Source organism: Xiphias gladius, chromosome 18 (assembly GCF_016859285.1).
Source record: "Xiphias gladius isolate SHS-SW01 ecotype Sanya breed wild chromosome 18, ASM1685928v1, whole genome shotgun sequence".
Taxonomy (NCBI): domain Eukaryota; kingdom Metazoa; phylum Chordata; class Actinopteri; order Istiophoriformes; family Xiphiidae; genus Xiphias; species Xiphias gladius.
This window is the reverse complement of record NC_053417.1, coordinates 6124650-6147370: the sequence shown is the minus strand read 5'-3', so window position 1 is coordinate 6147370 and position 22721 is coordinate 6124650. Positions and strand designations below refer to the sequence as shown.

The following is a 22721-nucleotide window of genomic DNA, read 5'->3' as shown; positions in this document are numbered from 1 at the left end:
GGATGTTTTTTCAAAGCCTCCTTTCACACAGCGCAGAAAGCAAGCTTTAGAAAACCCTAATCCTTTCACAGAGAACTCAAAGCCACCAATAGGCAGGCTTCAAGTTGCCTTTTTTCCATCTGTCAGAAAGGGGCTAATGTTGCCTGTCTCATTTGTGTCATTGCCTGCAATGTACGGACAGTTATGGATAACTCGCTGGCGTGTTTCCCTCTTGTACTGAAAGGTCACAGGTTGAATCCTTGCGACAGCCAAATAGCCTAAAGTCCAGTTGGTGTGCCCTTGATAAAAAAAGACACCCAAATCCAGCCCCTTCAGGCTGGCGCTCTGCACTGGCCCATCCTTGGAAATGACAAGAGATGGTTTTAAGAAGAGAATCACAACTAATTACAGTGCGGGTAATGGGACGATTGAAGTGCAATAATAAAACCTCCCAAGGGTGACACAGTATAGCACCACGGGGCCCTAGCATTCCCTCGGAATTCTTCCACCAAGTAGACAAATTATCTCTGCTGTGTCTCCATTTATACGATATCGACACAGACCAGTTGTTTAGTGGGCTGGTGAAAATGTTTTTTTTTTTTTTTTTTTTTTACTAACCTCTTATGCTCTTGGTATGGTATGTGTATACTATCAGTTACCACGAGTTTCCAGGACAGAGAGATCAGAGGGAGAGAAGAGGATGGTGGAACTTTCATTTATTATGTATAGGTAAATCATAAATAATTCATGAGGAAAAATAACTAACAATCAAAATGCAGCACTGCTAAAACACAAATTTACACACGAGTGTAGCAAAAAAAGTAATAACCCCAGTGACGTTTCTCGCCATTTCTCCAGCCCAGTCTCTCCAGCGTATAGTTCTTGTCATTTTACATTGAATGATGTGTTAGACATTCTTTTATTAACTATTATTTCGAGCCAAATTGTTTACTATCTCTCAGGCTGTCGGCTACGTCACGACACACCCCTATATGGTAGGGAGACAGCTGGAGACTCAGCCCGAGACTGATAAGATTCTCGACCAATGGGCGCATACACTATCCCAGAGTGGAGAGCTTTGATTGGACAATGGGGGGATTATATATATGTATAGATATGCCTGACTGCTAAACCGTAGGGGCGGGATTATGGAGAAGTGCGGTCCATCTATGTTGATACAGATCTAAAAAAACTGGACTAACAGAGAGTCGCCTGCGTTGCGCTCCGCATGGATTAATGTAAGTTATTTTGCACTTTCCTGTACCTTTGGGAGTGTCGCGTGTAGCGAAAGGTGTTGTAACACTGTAGCAGTGCTGTGGTTTTTCTGCTCTTTCTCGTTTCGCTCTTGCTGAGGAGTGCTCTCAGGCTGAGAGGCACACACGCTTTTTTAGGCCAGTAAAGTGAGCTGCTGGTAACGTAGCGTTAGCTGTTCATAATGCTCTCTAGCGGGCTGCAGTATTTTGACATGCCACTGACTCAAACAATGTACCCAGTCAGCCTAGGCGTAATGTCATTGTAGAGTGGCCATTTCACAGCGGCTCCGCTAGTGTAAGACAATAATATCCACGGCGTGTGGAAATTAAAGGACATTTTCGTATTGTAACTGCTGGTGCTGCTGGCGTGTTTTGTTAGCCAAGTGCCCGAGCCCCGTCAACGTTCTGGACGCTCATGTGTGGAGGAAAGGCACGGCGGAACTCCTTTTTAAAAATGTGGCAATTCATGTGTGGCCGTGTACGTTGGCATATGAACAAACCTAGTGACATGACTTCAGACCTATCATAAATGGTGAGGATCCGTTCTTCAAATCGGTAGAGCTCATAGCCACAAGCAAGCGCTCCTGTCACTGAGCATGCTAACTTTAACATTATGGTTCGCCCCCCCCCCCACACACACGTTTTCTTAACAAAATATGGAGTGGAGGACAGCAAGCAGCGTGACGAATTATTAAACTTGAAACTTGTTTGGATGAAGCGTTGCATCATGTGTCACTTGTGTGCCGAATGCCCAAGAAGAGCCGAAATGAGTCGTGAAATGTCTGAAGCCGTATTCTCGGAGGTGTTTACTTCTGCTTGAGCAAGGCAGCTATTGAATTGCCAGATTTATTGAATGACGTTTGGCGTGACAGTGTGCCCAGGCAAGAAATAACGGGACGTCATCGGGGCTCTAACGTTACCCAATTCCCAGCCCCCGACTGACCGTTAGATAGCCCTGCCTAATTCACTCCTCCTTTCTTCTCTGTTGACAGTTTTGTTTTATACCGAGGAAAAGTTTTTCAGCGTGGGGAAATTGTTAAAAAAAAAAAAAAGAAAAACCTGCCTTCAACTCCACCGGCTCGGAAAATTTGGCGACCTGGCTCCAACATTTGGGCCCCCCTCTGCTACTGCACAAAGTGAAGGTTGATATGCCACATCAGGTAAGAGGAAATTCACTGCTCTGGTTTTGTGACAGTAACACACCAAAGACTCGGTTAGCATGCAAGTTGTGAGCTAGCCGCTGCACATTAGCATAAAAAAAAATCTTGCAGCTTTTCTCTTTGTTTCCTCGCTACACCGTGTTTACGTGCGGTGAGGCCTCATGGCATTTCACACTGCAGATTCAATTCGCATTTCAGCAAACTTCCACGCCAGCCTTGTCCCGGTTGTGTTTTGTGTGTGGTGTTATTGTTATAGGCGGGTGCTTCCCTCCACATTCCACATGTGTATGTCTGCCTGCCTGCCTGCCTGCCTGCAGCAGGGCCAGTGCGCAAACCCCTGCAAATCCAAAAACGCCGATAGGGAAACAAACCGAAATTGATGGTATTACACTGGTTTACATTAAAGTGTATTTATGACTGCATGTGTAAACTGACAGACAGATGAGTGTTGGGATGTGGTTTAGATGTGTACGGCTGTGTTGCCTGTCATCCTTCCTGGAGGTTGTCAGTGGCTGATGTGGAGGAGGCTGCTTCTCTTAGGCGGGGAGGACAAAGGGACAGATTAGCATGGAGCTGAGTGGAGCAGAATGGACATGGGTAGACTTCAGTCAGTTGCTACAGTTTGATAAAATGCTGTTGTGTGACTCTTAGGAACCAAAGACAGAACTGGACAGTACAGTATGTTGAAAAGTTAACTTATTTTATTCCATCCTATTACTGTATCCTACATGTGTATTACTAGGTAACAGCTACTATCAGTCTATCTGAGTACAGCATCCAGTGTTGAGAAAAGTTATTATTTTCAGATTTATTGTTCATACTCTAGACTAAACTGCCTTGCTGTCTGTGGAATTTGTGTGGATATGCCATTCATGATCTGAAGTCATGTTTCTCCTGGGTGGCCATTGCTCATCATTGAGTGCTATTTTCGTAGTGAATTTTCAGCTTATGTGATTCACTTTGAGGCTGAAGTTAAAAAAAAAAAAAAAAAAAAATCCTCAGTCCTGATTTAAATAAAAATGGATAATTATTTAAATCTTATTGAAAGAATAGCATTATCTTAATGTATGAACATAATGGATTTCTATGAGTGGTTCCTTTTGGCAGAAGGGAAATTAAAGATATTTTTCATTATAGCTTTATTATAAAAAAAAAAATCCCTCAATCTCTGATTTTCTATTTGGACTTTTTGTCAGCATAGTATGAAAAAGACTGTAGCTGTCCTGCTCTGTCTGTATTGCTGCACTGGAATTACAGGGAGTGTTCGAGCCTTTTTTTTTCTTTTTCTTTTTCTTTTTTTGTAGCGTTGACTCTGCTGAATATGATGAAAAACAATGTACCTTCACTAGATTTGACTCTGACAACCATGAGATTAGGATTCTTTGTGTTATTTTGCCACTTTGTGGTTCTTGGTTGCTTGTTTTCGTCTTGTTTTAGCAGATTTGGGGAATTTTACAGGGTTGCTGCTCTCCTATATTGTGAGTAAACACACATGCTACAACCTGCAATAACATGATTCACTGACCGCTTACCTCCCACTGCTGTTGGGCAAAAACCATGCATTTCCAAGAGTGCATGGTTTCATGTTGCCAGCTAAGAGTCATACAGTACATCATGCACTGAATCCATGGAATCAAAGTACACTTTATCACACTTATGAGTCTGGAAAAAGCTGGAAATTGAGAGGTTTTGTAATGAAAGGCACAATCACTCTGTCACTTCGCAGTGTTGATTCCTTCATCTAAAGGTTCCCTCCACCCACCTATTACCTCAGTGGGATACAAAGGGCCTTTTTCTGTAATGAGGTGCTTAGTGGAGCACATTGTGCTCAGGAGGTTTGTATTCTGCTGAGTTACAGGCAGGTTGTAAAATGATAACAGATGCATGGGGGCCTAAAGGTGCAGCACACTATTTTGAAACATAAGCGTATTCCCAGCAATATGGAATGCTTGTGTGCATTTTAACACACAGAGACAGACACACACACACACACACACACACACACATTCGTACCAACAGGTCTGCACACTCACACAATTTGTCGCCATGAGTTAAAATTTTCCAGTCTCTTTGTTCAGTTCATGGCGTTTAAAGTCAGTGCTGCTTCTTATTTGCTTTTAATGTGATTTTTTTTTTTTTTTTTTTTTTTTTTTTTTTTTGTATTGAAATCTCATTGCAATGCAGATACAACAATTGTTAGACTCTTAAGACTGTTTCTTTCATCCTACATGTTGATAGTGATCTTTGAAGCGGACATTTAAAAAGATGTGTTGTCATACGCAAGGTGAGTCCTTACCCTGAGATGGATAGACAGTTTAGGTTTTTGTAAAGTGTGCTTTTATCAAAACCTGATGGATCAATAAGAGAAGGAAGTTTTGTTGATCATTTCAATTAGGAGACTAGTAGGTCGGTCACTAACAACTATTATTCACTATGGATTAACCTTTTTTTTTCTTTTTCTTTTTTTTTTTCCCCCCTTTCCCTCCATTAACTAGTTCTTGTCCTGCGTCAATGCTGTAGTTGAGGGTTTTCAAAGTTCAGACAAATATTTGGATACTGATTTCCAGTTTAATCTGCACTGATCATCTCAAATTTAGATGATCCCTTGTCACAATACATTGTCACAGATAGAGACTCAGTTTTAGTTGTTTTAAAACAACTGGTAATGTGAAGGGATATCAAAGTTTTTTTTTTTTTTTTTTTCTCGGCACCAATCCTCATCTAAATTTGTCAATATTGGGCATCTCAGATACTGAGACTGATCTGGTACTTCTATTCAACCAAATATTGATTAAATATATATATGACACATTGAAATAACAGCTTTTGCTACAAAATCCAACAAATCTTTTTTTTTTTTCAAGAGCTATAGTATTGTCTCACAGATTTTTAACTTCATAGAATTGTAACACAGGATATAACCCATGCCTAGCACTATGCCACTGAGACACGTAGTGATAAATTTGAAGTAGTCATTCAAACAGCTCAGTACTTTGTTGTCTTTTCTCTTGAATTTTCCCTTTTGTTTGTTAAACCATGGTGTTCGTACTGACTAGTTTCTCTTCCGCTTCTTTCAAACAAAACACAACACCCCCTGTGTGGCAGAGGTTTTTCCCGTAGGAAAGACCTACCAGACACCAGGTGCTTGCGATAGCAAAATGTAAAAGCTTTCATGACCTGGCCAGAGTTTGAATCACTGTGTGGAATAACTCAAAAACAGACAATTGGGTGCTTTATGGCATTCATATGTAACAGATTACTCCTTTTTTTTTTTTTTTTTTTTTTTTAATTATTCCGTTATTCCTACAGCACAGTCTCCTTCTCTCCTCCTCCCTCCTTAATGTGAATGTGCTAAACAGGGGCTAATGGATTCCTTATGAGAGGTAGTTGTGTATCTACAACATAAATGTGGTAGAGGCTCTGGTGTTGTGGCTGGTGTGATTAGGTCTTGTTTGAAGCCCCTAAGGGGCTTGGCGAGATAAACGTCAATAGCGGCTCACCTCAGTTTAAGGTCACAGGATACCATACAAGTAGTGCTCACAGAATTGCAAGTTCTCAGGGTTCAACATCTGAATGATTTGGTGGTGGTAAACAGTGGCACAGACCACAGTGATCACAGGGTTTGTGCAGCATGTTGTAGTCTAGGGTATCTTAACACACAACGAACACTAACGGGGTTAGAGGTTCATTCCCACCATTGGAAATGAAAGGCTAATTGGATAATATTGTACCCATCAAGATGCAGTGAACTGCCTATGTATTGGTTGCATAGAGAGGCATGGAGTTTTAGGCAGTTTTATTGTTGAAATTCCAAGCCTGGTTGATTATGGAGTGTTTCCTCAAGAACCATTTTTATTTCATTTAGTTTTCAAGAATGCATGATGGGAGGGGTTGAATATGGGATAAGCCTGTGTGTAGTATTTATGCACTTTGGCTTTGAACAATACCTTTAACTCGTACAACAATTGTACGATGGCATTAATCCATTCAATTTGCCTAGGGATAGTGAACCATTAAAATACATGGATTTCTTATTTACCTACTCCTGTCAATAATCAATTCTACCAAATCTAAACAAATTGAATTGGATGTAAGACCTCTGAAAATTTGCCATGGTGACCGAGCAATCCCTTCAGCCACAGATCCGAGATCAGTTAGCCGTTCATATAACATTCATCAGCATCCATTTTACCTGTCAGACTGACTTAAGATAAAGCAGAGGCCCACTTTTAGCATGGCCATGTGGGGCTTAACATGGCCAGAGAACAGCTTAAATGCTTAACTGGTGACTAAACTCACCATCAGTCTGACTTTACAGAGGTAACTCAGACAGCAAATCTGAATTGGTGTTCAAGGGTTAGGGTTAGGTTTATGTCAAGTCCTAAATTAATAAATTAAAGCGGCACAACAAAGACCTGACATATTGCCCCAGAAAGATTTTTTACTTCTATAAATACATCAGTCAGCCACAACATTAAAATAGGTAACTGGTTTTAATGTTGTGGGTGATCGGCGTAAAGACACGATGCGTGCTTCTTAAGCTTTAGACAACATGTTTGAAGTAGCCAAGCAAAGACTGGAGAAGTTGTGCAAACAGATGTTTCTCTGAATCACAGAAAGTGAGGTTTTTTTTTTTTTTTCTTTCATGCAGTGTAGGACATTGTGCTGGCACAGGCCATTTGAGAATCAAGCCCCACATCGCCGGTTCACTTCAAACCCCTAAGGCCAGGCAATTTCACTTTTTTAGAAGTTCATTATTTGCATTTCATTTTATGCTTTAAATACTGATGAGGCTATAATATAAAAGCCATTTATTTCAGTTATTTAAATTGTCTAAAAAAAGTCCATCAGCCATAGATTCAGCTTGTTGGTGATTTATTCTTCCTATCACCCCTTCAGTAATCCAGGATAAGTGTTTTTTTTTTTTTTTTTTTAAATAAAAAAAAAAATCTGCAGATATTTGATATTTCTGTAAAAGTCAGGAAAGTTTGTCACCTTTGTCTCCCATGAGAAAAATGCAATTAGAAATCTGGCCACAGGTAGGCAACAATCTGATCAGATTTTATTCATCCAATTTGTGCTGTATGACACAATGGAATGGTCATGGGAAAAAAGCCTTAAATTTTACTGTTTTAAAAAAAAAAAAAAAAAAAGTAGAAACCCTAGCATTTTCTCATGTCACACAAACACAGGCCTTTACCAAGAAGCAATCAAAGTCTGCCTGTGTTTCCTAAAATGCACAGCTCATTCATTGACTTTGATTTGGCTTAATTGGAATCAGACTACCAAACTCCAGGCTAAAGATATTTCCTTAAGCAGCCAAAAGTCTATTATAACCATCACTGCCTTCTGTGTGGATAAATAGTCAGTTTCCATTGATTTTAAACTGAGGCTTTTTAATTAGACTGATGTGAGACTTAAGTCGAATGTGTTTTACTGCCACACTAAAAGCACAGCTTGCTCATTAGTGCAGCCACTCATTAAACCTGGAAGTGCGTGTGTGCGCGTATGTATGAAGTGGTCTCTGGACTTGCTCTGTGGGCAATCTAAGAGAAGAGACAGGGAGAGTGACAGAATACACTTAACTCCAAGCCTTCAGTCCATTGTGAGATTGAGTTGCACGCAGTCAGCATTTTTGCATTGTAATTGTGACTTACATTCATCAGGTGGCCAGAAACATGACTCCATCTGCTCTGAATATTGTAACAATATGTGATAATTATATGTACTTCTATTATAGCAAAAATATATAATTCTGCTGGCTATTTTATAATACAGACAACTTTTGTAGGGATTTGTAACAATTTGTAACAGTCTATTTTATGTGTCATCATTTGGAGAGCACATAAATTACTTTCTAAGAAAGTTGCAAAGAAAAAGTTACAGCGCATAACTCGTAAAACTACAAATAGTTTTTTATATTATCGTTTCTATAAGGATTAGAAATGCAAGATACATCTTGTAAATTTGGGAGTTTTATTTTCAGACTTTTGAGAGAGCCAGGCTAGCTGCCCCCCCCCCCCCCCAAAAAAAAAAAAACCCCCTCGTTTCCAAACACAATTAAAAATAGGAAATAACATCATCATGTGACTGTCATCATTTAATAGTATTCTACAAAAAAGGGGTGTTAACATTTCTGGATATTTCAGGGAATTGCCACAGAGTGAGGAGGAAACATTTGCAAATGAGATTCAGCTTCTGTCTTCTTCTTGCTCAGTCTTTCTGTGTCTGTCTGTTGAGGCCCAGTGTAAGGGGCTTTCAGTGAGCTGCTAACCCTCGTCCCAACCTTTTTTTTTTTTTTTTTCTTTCCCCTCCATTCCTCATTTTCTCTTTCCTGATGCTACTGTAGCACAGAGAGGGAGAGACAAGCCCACTGAGGGGGATTGGTTGTAACTCAACAGGCCCCCCACAGAAGGCTCCACCCCTCTCATCCTGTTTGTGGGACAATTAGTCATCCAAAAGTGTTGTGGATGACCAGGCACCCGGCTGCGTGTGTGCGCACTGTAGACATATACAGACACACACACACACACTCTAAATGTGCTTTAATGTCAATATTTTTTATTACTATTGGTGTAAATATTTCCTCACTGTCTTTCTCACACTATTTCTTCCTGCCTGCATCTTTTTGACACGTGTACATACACAGCATGGATCCAGTGTAAATGCAGAACAGCAGACCAAAGCCGATAGGACAGAACAAAGCATGTTTTGGCTCAGCGCTATAACACTTTAACTCTCGCTCCCTCCCTCTTACGCGTGTGCACTCACACTCTCTTTCTCGTGGTTATATTGTTAGCATGTGTTATTAAGATCTACAAAGACTTTTTAGAGTTCGATTTAGTTATCCGGCACTATTTCTGTGGCTTTGTATAAAATCTGAAAGTCTTGAATACAAACATTAGTTATCTAATTTTCATCATGTAATCACAGGTGTTATTGTAAAGCATATAAATACCCATTTATCAGATAAGTCCAGAAAAGAGTTAATTTTACATTCTGTTTCCAGAAGGCTTTAACTAAACACAGCAGGACTTTATTTCCCCTAACACAGCCCTTCACAGGGATCCAGGCTAACTTAGTACCAGTGCCAATACTTGGATTTTAGAATTTAAAAATATAACTTTTTACAAAAAATTTAAATTTGTCATTTACTCCATTGTGCAAACTCCTTGGCACGTTTAAACACTAAAAATTGTGTCTAACTAAAAGGTGGCAGCCTGGAGATCTAATCTTTTTTCTTATCGTGTTCATTTATAGTTCCATCATGTACTGACAGAGATTTGACACCTTTATGTCTGGTTTTGGATTTATAATTGGTCTTAAAAGTCAGGTCTCGGTAGAATTACAAATTTCTTGGAAAGACTAAAAATTGGCTTTTGAAACCTGGTTTTGCTATCCAGCCTGTTAACACTACTGTGTCCATCATTGCAAATAAAAAAAAAAAAACTAATTTATAGATCAAAAGGACTATCAGAGATGCCAAACGTGTTGTGTAAATTAAAATATGCTTCATAACATCAAAGATTTGATGTTCTTGATTTCTTGGTACCATTCATTCATTGTGATGAGGCCATAAAAGAGGGATTTGAATTTCCACTAAGTATACGCATGATATAACTTAAAAGCTGAAGTGTGAGATGAATGTCAGATAATTGTTGTAACTTTTAAGCTCCTTCAGGGGAAATTAAATGGCGATTATAGCGTTCAAGAGGTTAAAGTCCTAATGGATTGATTCAATATCTAACTGCGAATGGAGGAATCTGTCTGTATTTCGATTTTTAGACAACCACTCGTCCGATTGACTTATAACTTTGCAGGTGTATTGCTGAGGACCCAAGGAAATGCAGAGTCGACTGAAGTTTTTTGGATTTGCGTTCCTCAAGAAGGCTTCAAACATTGCTTTTTGACATGTTACTTGACGTGAAGAAAAAGGCGGAGCTTCACTACAAGGGCAGTGCAGCACATTAAGGCACGAACATGCCAGGGTTTTAAGAAAGGTGGAATTCAACTGCGATGGTTCTTTTTACACCACCACCAAGACACTTGCGGAGCAGAGCCGAGTATCCAACTCCAGAAATGATGCGTTTACTCGAGCATTGCAAGGGGACACAACTGTCATGGCAGGTGTCTTGCTCAGGACCCAAGGAAGTGCAGTGTGGACTGTGACGTTTGAATGCTTGGCCTGTGTTAATCCAGTTTGCAGCTTTCCTTAGAGTATCAATCAGTCCCTTCTGACACGCACATTTTGAACGGATTTTGCACCAGTAAGTTTAATTTTACAAATTTTTCTTTCCCGTCCATCTTTTTTTTTTTTTTTTTAAACTTTTTTTTGCTTTATGATACTGATGACACTGATACTACTGTACCTCAGTAGTCCCTCTTTTTTTTTTTCTCTTTCTCTTCGCTTTGCCTCACTTTCTCTCTCGTCTCATTTCACACAGTGCTCATCTTGCACTTGTCCATAAAGTGCAGTCCCCAAACCCAAGCAACGTGTCTGTGGGCTGTATGATTATTAAAACGGAGTCCAAACTCCTGCTCCTCATTTTGGTTAATGTGTCATGCCCTCCCCCGGCGTGTCATGTTGCATTATGAGGGAACACAGGGACAGCTTGGAAAATGAAGGATAATAAAGCTTTTCATGTCTGATATTTCTGCTTTGATTTATATCCCTGTTGATTAAGGTTTTGTTGCTTGGATCCAAGATGAGTTTGTTTCTGAGCAGAATACAGTGTGTTCATGCTGTATTGTGTACAGTATGTATGTTAGTGTCACATAAGTGTTGACCTCAATAATCTCTCCCATATTTATTTAAAAGCCACAGTTAAGGTGATGTTAAAGTCAGTAATATTGATAATATTGTAAGTTAATAGTAATGATTATACTATTACCTCACACCAAAACAACGATTATATATAATATATAACGGCAAATCTTTAAAAAATATTAATGCTCTCTGACAGATATTAAAAGCAAAGTTAATAAGGCTGAATTTTTGCAAATGAGAAACGGACGTGCAGAAATGTTTATCTTTATTGCTTCACCTCAGGTGGTCAAAGTAAGTTTTATTTGCATATTTGTCCACTGTTAAATGAGTACAGGATGGGTTTAATGCAATACAGCTTTCCCTGTTGTGTTTTTTTTTTTTTTTTTTTTTGTATTTTGTTTTTTAGTAACAAAATTGGTCTTAAATCAAATTCCTGGTAACAGTAAAGTCTTAATTTGCCTTTAAACATACTCTGTTTCGTTTTCAGTCCATCTCTGCCTCATTTCCCCCTGTTGTCGTTTGGACTTCTTCCTCCCCTCCACCGCCAGCATTTTACGCATATTGTTGTCTTTCTCTGTTCCACTCTCTCCCTCTGTCTGTCCTTTCTTTTGTATACTGCATTTTTTTCTTGTTAGGGTTTTTCTGTGCTCTTCTGTCCCCCCCACCCCCCCGTGTGCTGTATTATGTAGCATTTAAGACTCTATTTGCTTTTGGCAGGAGCTACAGTCTGCTTGGGTCACATTTTGTTTTAGTGCTATGCTGATCGTGGCTTGTAGAATATGCCCCAGAGTTTGCAGCAGAAGAAACAACGTGTGTAGATGGATAGATGGATAGATATGGATATTGATCTATTTATAAATTCTTCTCAAATCAGCATCTCTACATGTATGACAGCCATTCAATTCCAGTGTTTGTTGAATTCCGACACAAGCACACCTCATTCTACTTAATGAGGTACTGATTAGGTGATCACCTGAACCAAATGTTATTTAACGAGGAAAAGTATAACAACCACTATCACTATCCTCATGCAATAGGACCAGCTGGATGGCAAAAACAGTGCTAGTAGTACCTCAAAAGTAATTGGAATTAAAAAAAAAAACTATTGGCCAGGCCAAAAGAAAATTTGAAAAAAGTTTTCGGTTAGGAAAAGAAGGGTTCAATTCTGGATTTACTGGCAGAGGGATACAGTGAGTGTCAGGTTGCTTCCATCCTTAAAATTTCTAAGATGGCGACTCATAAGAACAAGGTCAAGCAGCAGACATTGGGGACAACAAAACTACAGACTGGCAGAGGGCGAAAACAACTGTCCACTGACTGGGATGACCGTCAACTCATTTGAATGTCACTCAGCAACCGACATCAAATGACCTACCAAAAGAATGGCAAATGGCAGCTGGGGTGAAGTGCACGGTGAGAATGGTTTGAAACGGGCTCCTAGGGGGGCTCAAGTTGTGTTAAGCTAGAACAAAGCCATTCATCAATGATAAGCAAAGAAGAGCCAGGCTGAGGTTTGCAAAAGACCATAAGGATTGGACCATAGCGGACTGGAGTAGGGTCATCTTCTCTGGTGAGTCCAATTTTCAGCTTTTCCCAACACCTGGTTGTCTAATGGTTATACAGAGACCTGGAGAGGCCTACAAGCCGCCATGTCTCGCACCCACTATGAAATTTGGTGGAGGATTGGTGATGATCCGGGGGTGTTTCAGCAAGGCTGGAATCAGGCAGATGCGGCTTTGCGAAGGACGCATGAATCAAGCCACGTACAAGGTTATTCTGGAAGAAAACTTGCTTCCTTGTGCTCTAAAAATGTTCCCCAACTCTGAGGATTGGTTTTTCCAGCAAGACAATGCTCCATGCCACACAGCTAGGTCAATCAAGGTGTGGATGAAGGACCACCAGATCAAGACCCTGTCATAACCAGCCCAATCTCCAGACCTGAAACCCATTGAAAACCTCTGGAATGTGATCAAGAGGAGGATGTATGGTCACAAGCCATCAAACAAAGCTGAGCTGCTTGAATTTTTGTGCCAGGAGTGGCATAATGTCACCCAATAGCAATGTGAAAGACTGGTGGAGAGCATGCCAAGATGCATGAAAGCTGTGATTGAAAATCAGGGTTATTCCACCAAATATTGATTTCTGAACTCTTCCTTAGTTAACAGTAGTATTGTGATTTGTTTAAAAAGGAATATGAAGTTGTTTTCTATGCATTATTTATTTGAGGTCTGAAAACATTGCATCTTTTCTGTTATTTTGACCATTTTTAATTTCCTGCAAATAAATGCTCTAAAGGACAATATTTTTATTTGGAATTTGCGAGAAATGTTGTAGTTTATAGACTAAACCAAAATGTCCATTTTACTCAAACACATACCTATAAATAGTAGAATCAGAGAAACTGATAATTTTGCAGTGGTCTCTTAATTTTTTCCAGATATATATATATTTGTTTGTTTGTTTGTTTGGGGGAATAAAATAATTTATTAAACCCAGATTATCACATCATTACCAAAAGACCAGAAAGAAAAATAACAAAACAAAGAAAAAGAAACAAAGAACACACTTTGTGACAAAGAGTCGAGGAGACAAAGTTATTTGCGACCAGAACCCTTCCCCTATATGACAGCTGGGGTAGCAGCCATTTCCATTAGACAACCAAGCACACACTTTCCCCCCCCCAATTCTTTATCTAAAAGCCCTCGGTGCCCAAAAACACTCCAGCACCTTCAGCCCCTCCTTCCCCCACTGGAGTCCTCCAGGCAGACTGGGCCCTGCCTGATTCCGCCACTGTCCCACCAACAGAGCTTTGCTTTTTGTCCAGCTCAGCCGTGCAGATGAGGCCTTTTCATAAAGAGTCAGGGTGTCCTGCAAATGTTGAACATCCTCCTGACTGGAGACAAAGATGTAATTATCGTCTGCATAAGCAGAAAACGTAGGAGGACGATCAAGGTTGGGCAGGGAGAGTCCACAGAGCCGACCACTCGGCGAGCACAGCAGGGGCTCAATAGCTAAGCTTTATAGCTGACCTGAGATAGGACAACCCTGTCTTATCCCTCGCTGTACAGGGATTGGCCGGCTCAGCCCCGTCCCCATCTTCACCATACATTGTGCACCTCTTTTACAGTAAACAAACCCAAGCCAGAAAACCATCACCAATACCAAAAGCCCTGCACCCTGTCAAAAGCTTTTTCCTGATCTAAAGACACTATCCCACAATTTACATTAAAATATTTACAAACTTAAATAACATGTCGTATGAGAAAAATGTAGTCCATATTTTTCCTATCTGGTACACAATAAGTCTGGTCTATATTTACAATTATTTCCAGGAGGTCCTTAAGTCTGTTTGACAAGGCTCTGGAAAGCACCTTATAGTCTGTACAGAGGAGGGCAACTGGCCTCCAGTTCTTAAGTTGGGCCAGGTCTCCTTTCTTGGGTAGCAGGGTGAGCACCACCCGCTGACAGGAGACTGGGAGAGATCCTGTTCTAACGCACTCTAAAAGAACACCATGTAAGTCGGGTCAAATCCAGAAATGCTGGTGGAAGTCACTTAAGAGACCATCGATCCCTGGCGCCCGTCCTGATGCCATCAGGTTGACAGCGACCATCAACTCCTCCAGAGTCAGCTCCTAATCCAGACCAGCCTTCTCGTCTGGGCTAAGTCGAGGAAGCCTTTTAGAAGTTCCTCGTGACACTCCATGTTGCAATGGCCTGCACCAAAGAGGTCGGTGTAGAAATCCATTAAATGGTTCCTCATCTTGGCCGGACTAGCAGTCCCTCTGCCTCCTGGCAGCCTAAGGTCATCTGCTTTCGTTGTGCTACAGATTTCTCTAAGTTGAAAAAGAAGGAGCTTGGAGCATCCATGTCTTTCAGCTGGAGGAAGCCGGACCTGACGAGGGCTCCCTTCAATCTCTCCTGCAGTAAGGAGCGCAACTCCAACCTCTTTTCCTGCAACAGTTGGCCCTTAGCAGGATCTGGGTCGCCATGCAAGCCCTCTTGAATTTCCCTAATGTTGGCTTCAAGTTCTTGCAGTGCTAACTTGATTTTAGCAGTAGAATGGCAGGTGTACTTTTGGCACAAAAAAAAAGTGCTTTGCCAATGTCCTACCATAGTTTCAGTGCACTGAAGTCAGTTTTTTTTAAATTTTCCACTGTTGCCAAAATTGCTCAATGCAGTGGCAGAAAGTCCCGTCTAGTAGGAGTTTGTTATTAAAACTCCATTAGGATTTAACCCTTTCACCTGGTGAAATAAATCTATGCTGACTAAGTGATGGTCAGTGAACCCAACTGGACTAATTGTGCTCTCAACCAGTCTGGAGCTGAGACTTTGGGAGATATAGATCCTGTCCAGTCGGGCTGCACTGACTGTGTTGTCTCTGACCCTCTGACCCTGTGTACTGTCTGGACTGTGGATGTTTGACCCTCCATGTGTCGAGCAGATCTAGTTGTATTATGATGCTGTTTTAGGTTCTGGGATGACTGTGGGTGGGGCTCCTCGCTTGTCCTATCGACAGTACAGTGGAAGTCCCCACCAATGATGAGTTGATACTGATGATTCTTTAGCTTATTCTGTAGCTTGTTAAATAAAACTACTCTTTCGGCTCCTTGATTCGGGACATATATGTTGACAAAGCAGAACACAAATTTCTCTATTTCTGCTCTGACCATCAGCAACAGTCCCTTCACTACTTCAGTAGAAGACAGAACCATTGTATTTGTGGTTGGTTTAAACAAAACGGCTACTCCTGCACTAAAGTTGGCTAAGGGTATATGAACCCTCCCACCATAAACCCCAGTCTACCTCATCTGTCTGAGTTGTGTGTGTCTCTTGTAAAAACAACACAATCTTTTTTTTGAGCAGAGACTTCAGATATTAAAGCTCTTTTGTGCTTGTCTCTTCCACCATTCAGAGAAGAGCATCAGACATGAGACAAGCAGGGAATAGTAGAGAGGAAAAAACACATTGTGGTACATGATCATGTCAGTGACCTTCTAGTCCTTTTAACAGTTTTACTTTTTGCTTATTTCCTCAAAGGTGTGTGTGTGTGTGTGTGTGTGTGTGTGTGTGTGTGTGTGTGTGTGTGTGTGTGTGTGTGTGTGTGTGTGTGTGTGTGTGTGTGTGTGTGTGTGTGTGTGTGTGTGTTTTTAAAAAAAAAAAAAAAAAAAAAGCCCGAAGCGTTTCTTTTCATCCAAAATGTCAAAACCAACCAGTTTTTTTTTTTTAATATTCCAACAGCTCTGAATTTCTCAGTGTATCTGAAATAGTCATTCACTTTAACAGATTTTCCAAATGTTTCATCCAGGAACTGATTTATTTCTTCTAGAGAGTAGAGGTTTGTGTTCTTGTCAGGCGTCTCACCAATAGATACAGTGTCTGAGTCAGAGTCATACTCCATTTCTCCTCCTGCACCTGATACCTGGCTACTGAACACATCTTGGCCTTCAGTATAATCTCTGACTGTAAGACTAGTGGAAGCTGTCTCTTTATCTTTTTCTACTGACTGACTCTATTGACTCTGGCTCAGGTTCTCTGCAGTCCCTCTCAGTCCCTGCTGTGGGCTCACCTGCCTCCCCGGCCCGAGCAGACACTTCCGCCGCTGCTGCCTCAGCCGGGGTGGACTCGCCCACCGGTGTCTCGGTAGATGAGTCTAGAGGCCGAGACCGCGCGAGAGTCGAGAGAGAGGCCGAGAGAGAGAGAGAGGCCGAGTCTGAGAGAGCGCGCGAGAGAGGGGCCGGAGAGAGGCGCGCGCGCGAGAGAGGGAGTCCGGGAGAGAGGCCGAGAGAGAGGCGCAGGCGAGAGAGGGGGCCGAGAGAGAGAGAGAGGCTGAGCAAGAGGCCGCGAGGCGGCCGGGAGTCCGCGCGCGCGAGAGGCGGCCGGGAGTCCGCGCGCGAGAGAGAGAGGCCGAGACAGAGAGGGGCCGAGGAGAGAGAGAGAGGCCGAGGAGAGAGAGAGAGAGGGTGGGAGAGAGGGGCCGAGACCGCGCGAGAGAGAGAGAGAGAGAGAGAGAGAGAGAGAGAGAGAGAGAGAGAGAGAGAGGGTCGGGGCCCCGGCCGAGAGAGAGAGAGAGAGAGAGAGAGGCCGAGAGAGAGAGGCTGAGACAGAGAGAGAGAGAGGGAGGCCGAGAGAGAGGCCAAGACAGAGAGAGAGAGAGAGGGAGGCCGAGAGAGAGGCCGAGACAGAGAGAGGCCGAGACCGAGACTGAGAGAGAGAGAGAGAGACCTAGATCTGTCTATAGAGGTGTGTGTGTGTGTATACGTGTGTGTATCTATGTATATGAATGTGAACATTTTTTTTCATATTGATATTTGCAGTATATCAACAGTGATATTTTGTAGAGAGAGAGAGAGAGAGAGAGAGAGGCCGAGACCGAGACCTAGACCTAGATCTGTCTATAGAGGTGTGTGTGTATACGTGTGTGTATCTATGTATATGAATGTGTACATTTTTTTCATATTGATATTTGCAGTATATCAACAGTGATATTTTGTAGAGAGAGAGAGAGAGAGAGAGAGGCCGGAGGGAGAGAGAGAGAGACCGAGAGAGAGAGAGAGAGAGGCCGAGACCGAGACCGAGACCTAGATCTGTCTATAGAGGTGTGTGTGTATACGTGTGTGTATCTATGTATATGAATGTGTACATTTTTTTCATATTGATATTTGCAGTATATCAACAGTGATATTTTGTCTGTTATTGTTATGAATGAGGAAAAGTATAGCTTTAAAAATTTTTTTTAATCATGTAAATTATTTGAACATAGTGCCATCTCTTTCCACCTAATTTTGTGTCAGGTCAGCTCTTTACTGTACAGACTCGCTCGTCTATCTGGCTATTCGCAGGAGTTTTGACACTAGCCATTTCAACTCATTCCCTACCTTTCCAAACTTAGACCTGAGCGATGCTGATGGTCTATTTATCAGACGGGTTCAAACAACACTCACTCTCACTCCTCCACCATCCATCATTTGTTTATTTGGCACATTCTGAGTATTTAGTCATATTGGGATGGATTGGTGAATATATTGTGCAGTGTGTCCACTCGTCTTGTGTGTTTAACATACTTTTGGAGCAGGCAAAACAAAATTGAAGCCTTAACATGGAAGTGTATATGGATGATACTTGTGTCAGTGTTGGTAACTGTGGGTGCTTGGATCTGGCATGCTGGCCATGCTACAGCGTGAACATGCGTGTCAGTCACTCTATGTGCATAACTTGTGTGCTACAGGGAATATATACCTGTTTGATTTGGTCCATGCTGTGTGTGTGCGAGATTTCCAGTGTGTATGATGAAGAATGACACAGTTGTTTCACCGTAACAGCACTGTTTCTCAACACTATCTACAGATTCACTCCCTGGCTCTTCTCCAATCAAATCCTCCCACTTCCCTCTATCACTGTTGTTTCTCCGTCTCATTCCATCTCAGGTCTTCTGTCTGTCTGTCCTTCCACTCTGTTCTGCAGATTCGCCGTGTGAATGTGTTTGTAGTGTGTTTTGATGTGCTTACACATGGCCATAATTGTGTTCTAGCCTGTAAAGCTTGCTTGTGCATTATGTATTTAGAGCACTGGAAGGGTCGTTTTGTATTTAACTCGGTGCACACTCGGTGCACACTGTCTAACCTAGCCACTTCAGATGGTTACCTAGCTTTTGATTACAGCATTTTCACAAACTTGATAAGCTGTTTCTCTTGCTGTTTTATTTATGCATGTGTCCTTTAGGATGTAATGCAAGCAAATTAGTTGTGCATTATTGTCTCAGGATCAAATATCAGCTATGTCAGGTCACTTGCTGTCAGTCGCATCCCTGAAACAGGTAACGTAAGCTATAGAAAAGACATGAGACCAGGTGGCTCTGAATTAATATCAAGCACATTGGCACAGTATGTTTCTCTAATTTTTCAAGAGATAGTTCAGTTTTGACAGCACTGAAAAGATTAAGAGAAAAGCCTGTGGAGCTTGTTTCCAGTATCTCACCATGTTATTTCACTGCCCAGGAGGAAAGCAGCCATTTCTAGCCACACTTTGCATTTTCAATTAGTCTAAATTTTAGAGCTGAAGGCTATTGGGGTGGAAACAAAAAAATGTTATAAACAATTCCACAGATTTGTGGCCTCTTTTCTTCAGCCATTTAGAGTTTGAAGCAGCATTTGAACAAGTGGGTTGAACTGGCAAGTGTGACAAAGACTGGACATTCTGAGGAGCCTGTGGGTGTGACAATGATATGGAGGGGAAAAAAGTCATCAAAGATGACAGTTCTTCAGCACTAGTGTGCCAGGAGACAGTGCTTTTACCCTGTCAAACATACTGTTTGACAAAACCAGGCAATAAAACTGTCAGCCAAATATGTATATAATTTTGAATTTTTTCTAGCAAACATTTGAATTGGTAGGGAAACAAGAATATATATCAGTTTGTTTGAGTTAGGTGCAGATGAGGAGTAAATTACTTTCTAGACTGTACATACAGTTTGGGTTGAGTCGTAGGAAAATGACGTTTCACTGTTTTTGACTTTTTGCTCCAGCATATTTGCATTAAAATGATGCAGTGACTAACAGGTTTCAGCTTTAACAGTGTTTGAGTCTGTTGCATCCATATTCGATTAACGGTGTAGCACCTGTACCCCTTTTAATTATGCATATTTCTGAATTTTATGACAGTGCAGCCGGACAGTATTATTCAGCACATAGCAAAAACAACCACTGAGTTTGTCTTTATTGTGGCCAAACATTGGAATGTTTTTGACTGGTCAAGTTAGGTCGCCTGACCTCAGTCCAACCCTACATGTTTTTCACTCACTAAAAATCAGCCTGAAGATAAAAAGTCTTAAAGCAGGCAGGGAGTACAGATGCCTGGCATAGCATCACCTGGAAGGATTAACACATTTCTGAGAGGATGTAGCAAACAGACTACTTTACATCTTATTTGACAAATTGTTGTTTATAAACACAAATGATACGCTTGCAGCAAGCATAAAAATGTTGTCCTTCAATGATTGTAAATTCAATATCCCTATTGTTTCTCCTAATTAAATTACGCAACGATCCTTAGAAGGAAACCCAGTGATACTCAGCCATTGTAAGATAGAGGCTTTCAGCCCCATCATCCAGGCTGAGAGGCCCCTCAGCTGGCTGGGAGCCAGGGGCAGCAGGGAGGTGAGGTATTTTAATTCACCTTAGCCAGGAAAGGAAATTGTTTGCACCACAGTGAAGCAAATAATGGAAACAACTTTTGTGACAACGCAGATGCCATCAGACAGAGCTAATCGGACAGAGGAAAACAAAAACAGTCCAGGTTGTCTCATAAATCCTGTGTGCTCTGAAAACACATTATGTTAACAGATTTGAAGTTGCAAAGTAACAGATACTATACATTTTTGAGAAATGAATGAACAGTCTAATATTGACGCAGATGAAACTGTCTTGAAGTAATTACTATAACTTGTCCAATGTTGTGCACAGGAAAATTAAAGTTTACTGTTGTTGATTTCACTTACAACTCACTGTAGTCCTAAGTGACATAAGCTAATTGTAGTGAATGGAATGAAGTGCAGTACACAATTCTACAAAGCAGCTGACCAGGATGCTACATCCCAATGTAAACAATCCCAATAATGTATCCCCATCCTCTCATATATTTTCTGCAATTGGAGAGCAGAGTTACATAACTTGAGGAATTCAGAGATGCACTAAATAAACTTTTCCATTCTTGTCTACAATGAAATTTTCAAAATTTTCAAAATGTCCTCCTCTTAACAATGCCAGAATCCCGTTGGACGCCCATTGTAGAGGTCAGCGTATTTGTGGAAGAAAGACTTGGTGGAAAATCGGGGCAATATGCACTCCTTTGGCTCATATAGCTGTCTGGGAGAGTACAGCCGATCTCTCTATTGGAAATAATGGCCTTGCTCCGCACGATGTTGAACTTTTGCATTTGGTGTGAAAGCCCGGTAAGGCGTCCAAAACTTTATCACATTAATGGTAAACATAGTATTAGGGCTGTACCCAAATCAGAATTTTCATTCGAATAATTGACGTTTAGGGGGCAGCCCTACCAGATATGCTCGTCAAAAACCCTGTTTCCCTTCCTGCCATGTCTTTTTACTGAATTTTCTATTTCATTCTAATCTATCTGATTTTATGATTTACGTGCTTTTGGTTTATGTCATAAAATATACATTGAAAAAGTAAAATTAACAGCACCTACACCTGTAGCACTGCCAGTGTCTTTTCCAGGATGCTTAGATGAGAAATTAGAGCATTATAATGGACAGGTTAGAACAGTTAATGCACAAATTATATCACTTTGCTCTAAAAGAAATTATTGCCAGTTGTCACAGTCAGAATTCCACCATGTTCATTTTATGCTTAGATAATTCGACGGCATTCGTTTATACTACTTATTATAATTAATCGTGAAAAACCTTTAGTGTTACAGTACGCATGTCAGTAATATGGATGGGCAGGTCTTGATATTGTCTGCATTGATTGTTTTCTAAGCAGTTAAATGTAAAACAGGTTGTGTTTTTGGTAATCTCATAATTAATCATTTAATGTGTGCAGATGAATTAGTTATATTTTTCGCTGTGGCGCTGCTTTGCAACAGCTGCTATGTTGTTGAGTTTATCCTCCCAACGTGATGCTGACATCAGATTCAATGCCAAAAAGAGGAATGTAATTAGATATGAAGAGGTTATAAAATAAGTAGTTCCTGAGTCGTACTTTAGCGGAGAGGCTCTTAAAGTAAGTAGTGAGGTCAGACAGATTTTACAAACAATGGGGAATATGGGAAATATGTTTATATCAACAGTGTTGTAAGTTTTATGCTCACAAGTGCAGATAGGATGTTGCAGGTCTGGCTCTTCAAGGGCTTACTGTGGTGCTTACTGTGTTTTAGGTATTAAAAGAGCAGTATGAAGAAACTTAAAGGTTGTACACAATATACCAACTGGCATTACTACAGAGAGGTGTAAGTACTTTTATGTGACCACATGTACACTATTTGTGTTTTTGATGCTGCGTGTGCAATATGTGTGTGCATGAATTTGGTGATTCAAATGTAACTTTTTAAAATATGGACCTATTGTCAGAAATAAAGTAAAGAGAATTTAAAAAAGGAAAACCTTTGAAGAACTCAAATCCTGCTCAGTCTCATATTTCTTTTCTATCCAGCCTCCCTTCTGGCAGCTTTGACTGAATTCAGAATCACTTACATAATGCTTTCATTCCATGAATACCTTGTAACTAAACTGATTTTTTTTGGCTGGACTGCAACAGCGAGGCCAGCCTTAGAAACACAAATGTCTGTGACTGACTGACTGAATGAGTGATGAAGTTACACCAACCAGCCAAGTGTTGGAGTTTCCCCATTGGTCTTTATTCTTTAAAAATAAATTGCTGTGAACAGTTTCTAATATGTAATTTTGGGGGCATTTACAGGCAGTATTGCCAACTTAGCGCCTTTTGTTGCTAGATTTACCGACTTTTCAGACCCCTTTAGCGGCTTTTTCTTCAGAAAAGCACTGAGTGGAATATCTAGAGAATTTTTGGACTTCTACTTTCCGTG

The 22721-nt window shown here is 40.9% G+C and overlaps 1 protein-coding gene across 1 annotated transcript in view; it reads left to right on the top strand.

Annotated features, from left to right (window-relative positions):
- The first annotated feature begins 1118 nt into the window (after nucleotides 1-1118).
- Nucleotides 1119-22721, top strand: part of LOC120804384 (vitamin D3 receptor A) — an 88978-nt gene continuing 67375 nt past the window's right edge. The window contains exons 1-2 of the mRNA XM_040153822.1: nucleotides 1119-1217; nucleotides 2225-2392. The gene's annotated coding sequence lies outside the window, so the exon portion shown is untranslated. The remainder of the gene's footprint in view (nucleotides 1218-2224; nucleotides 2393-22721) is intronic.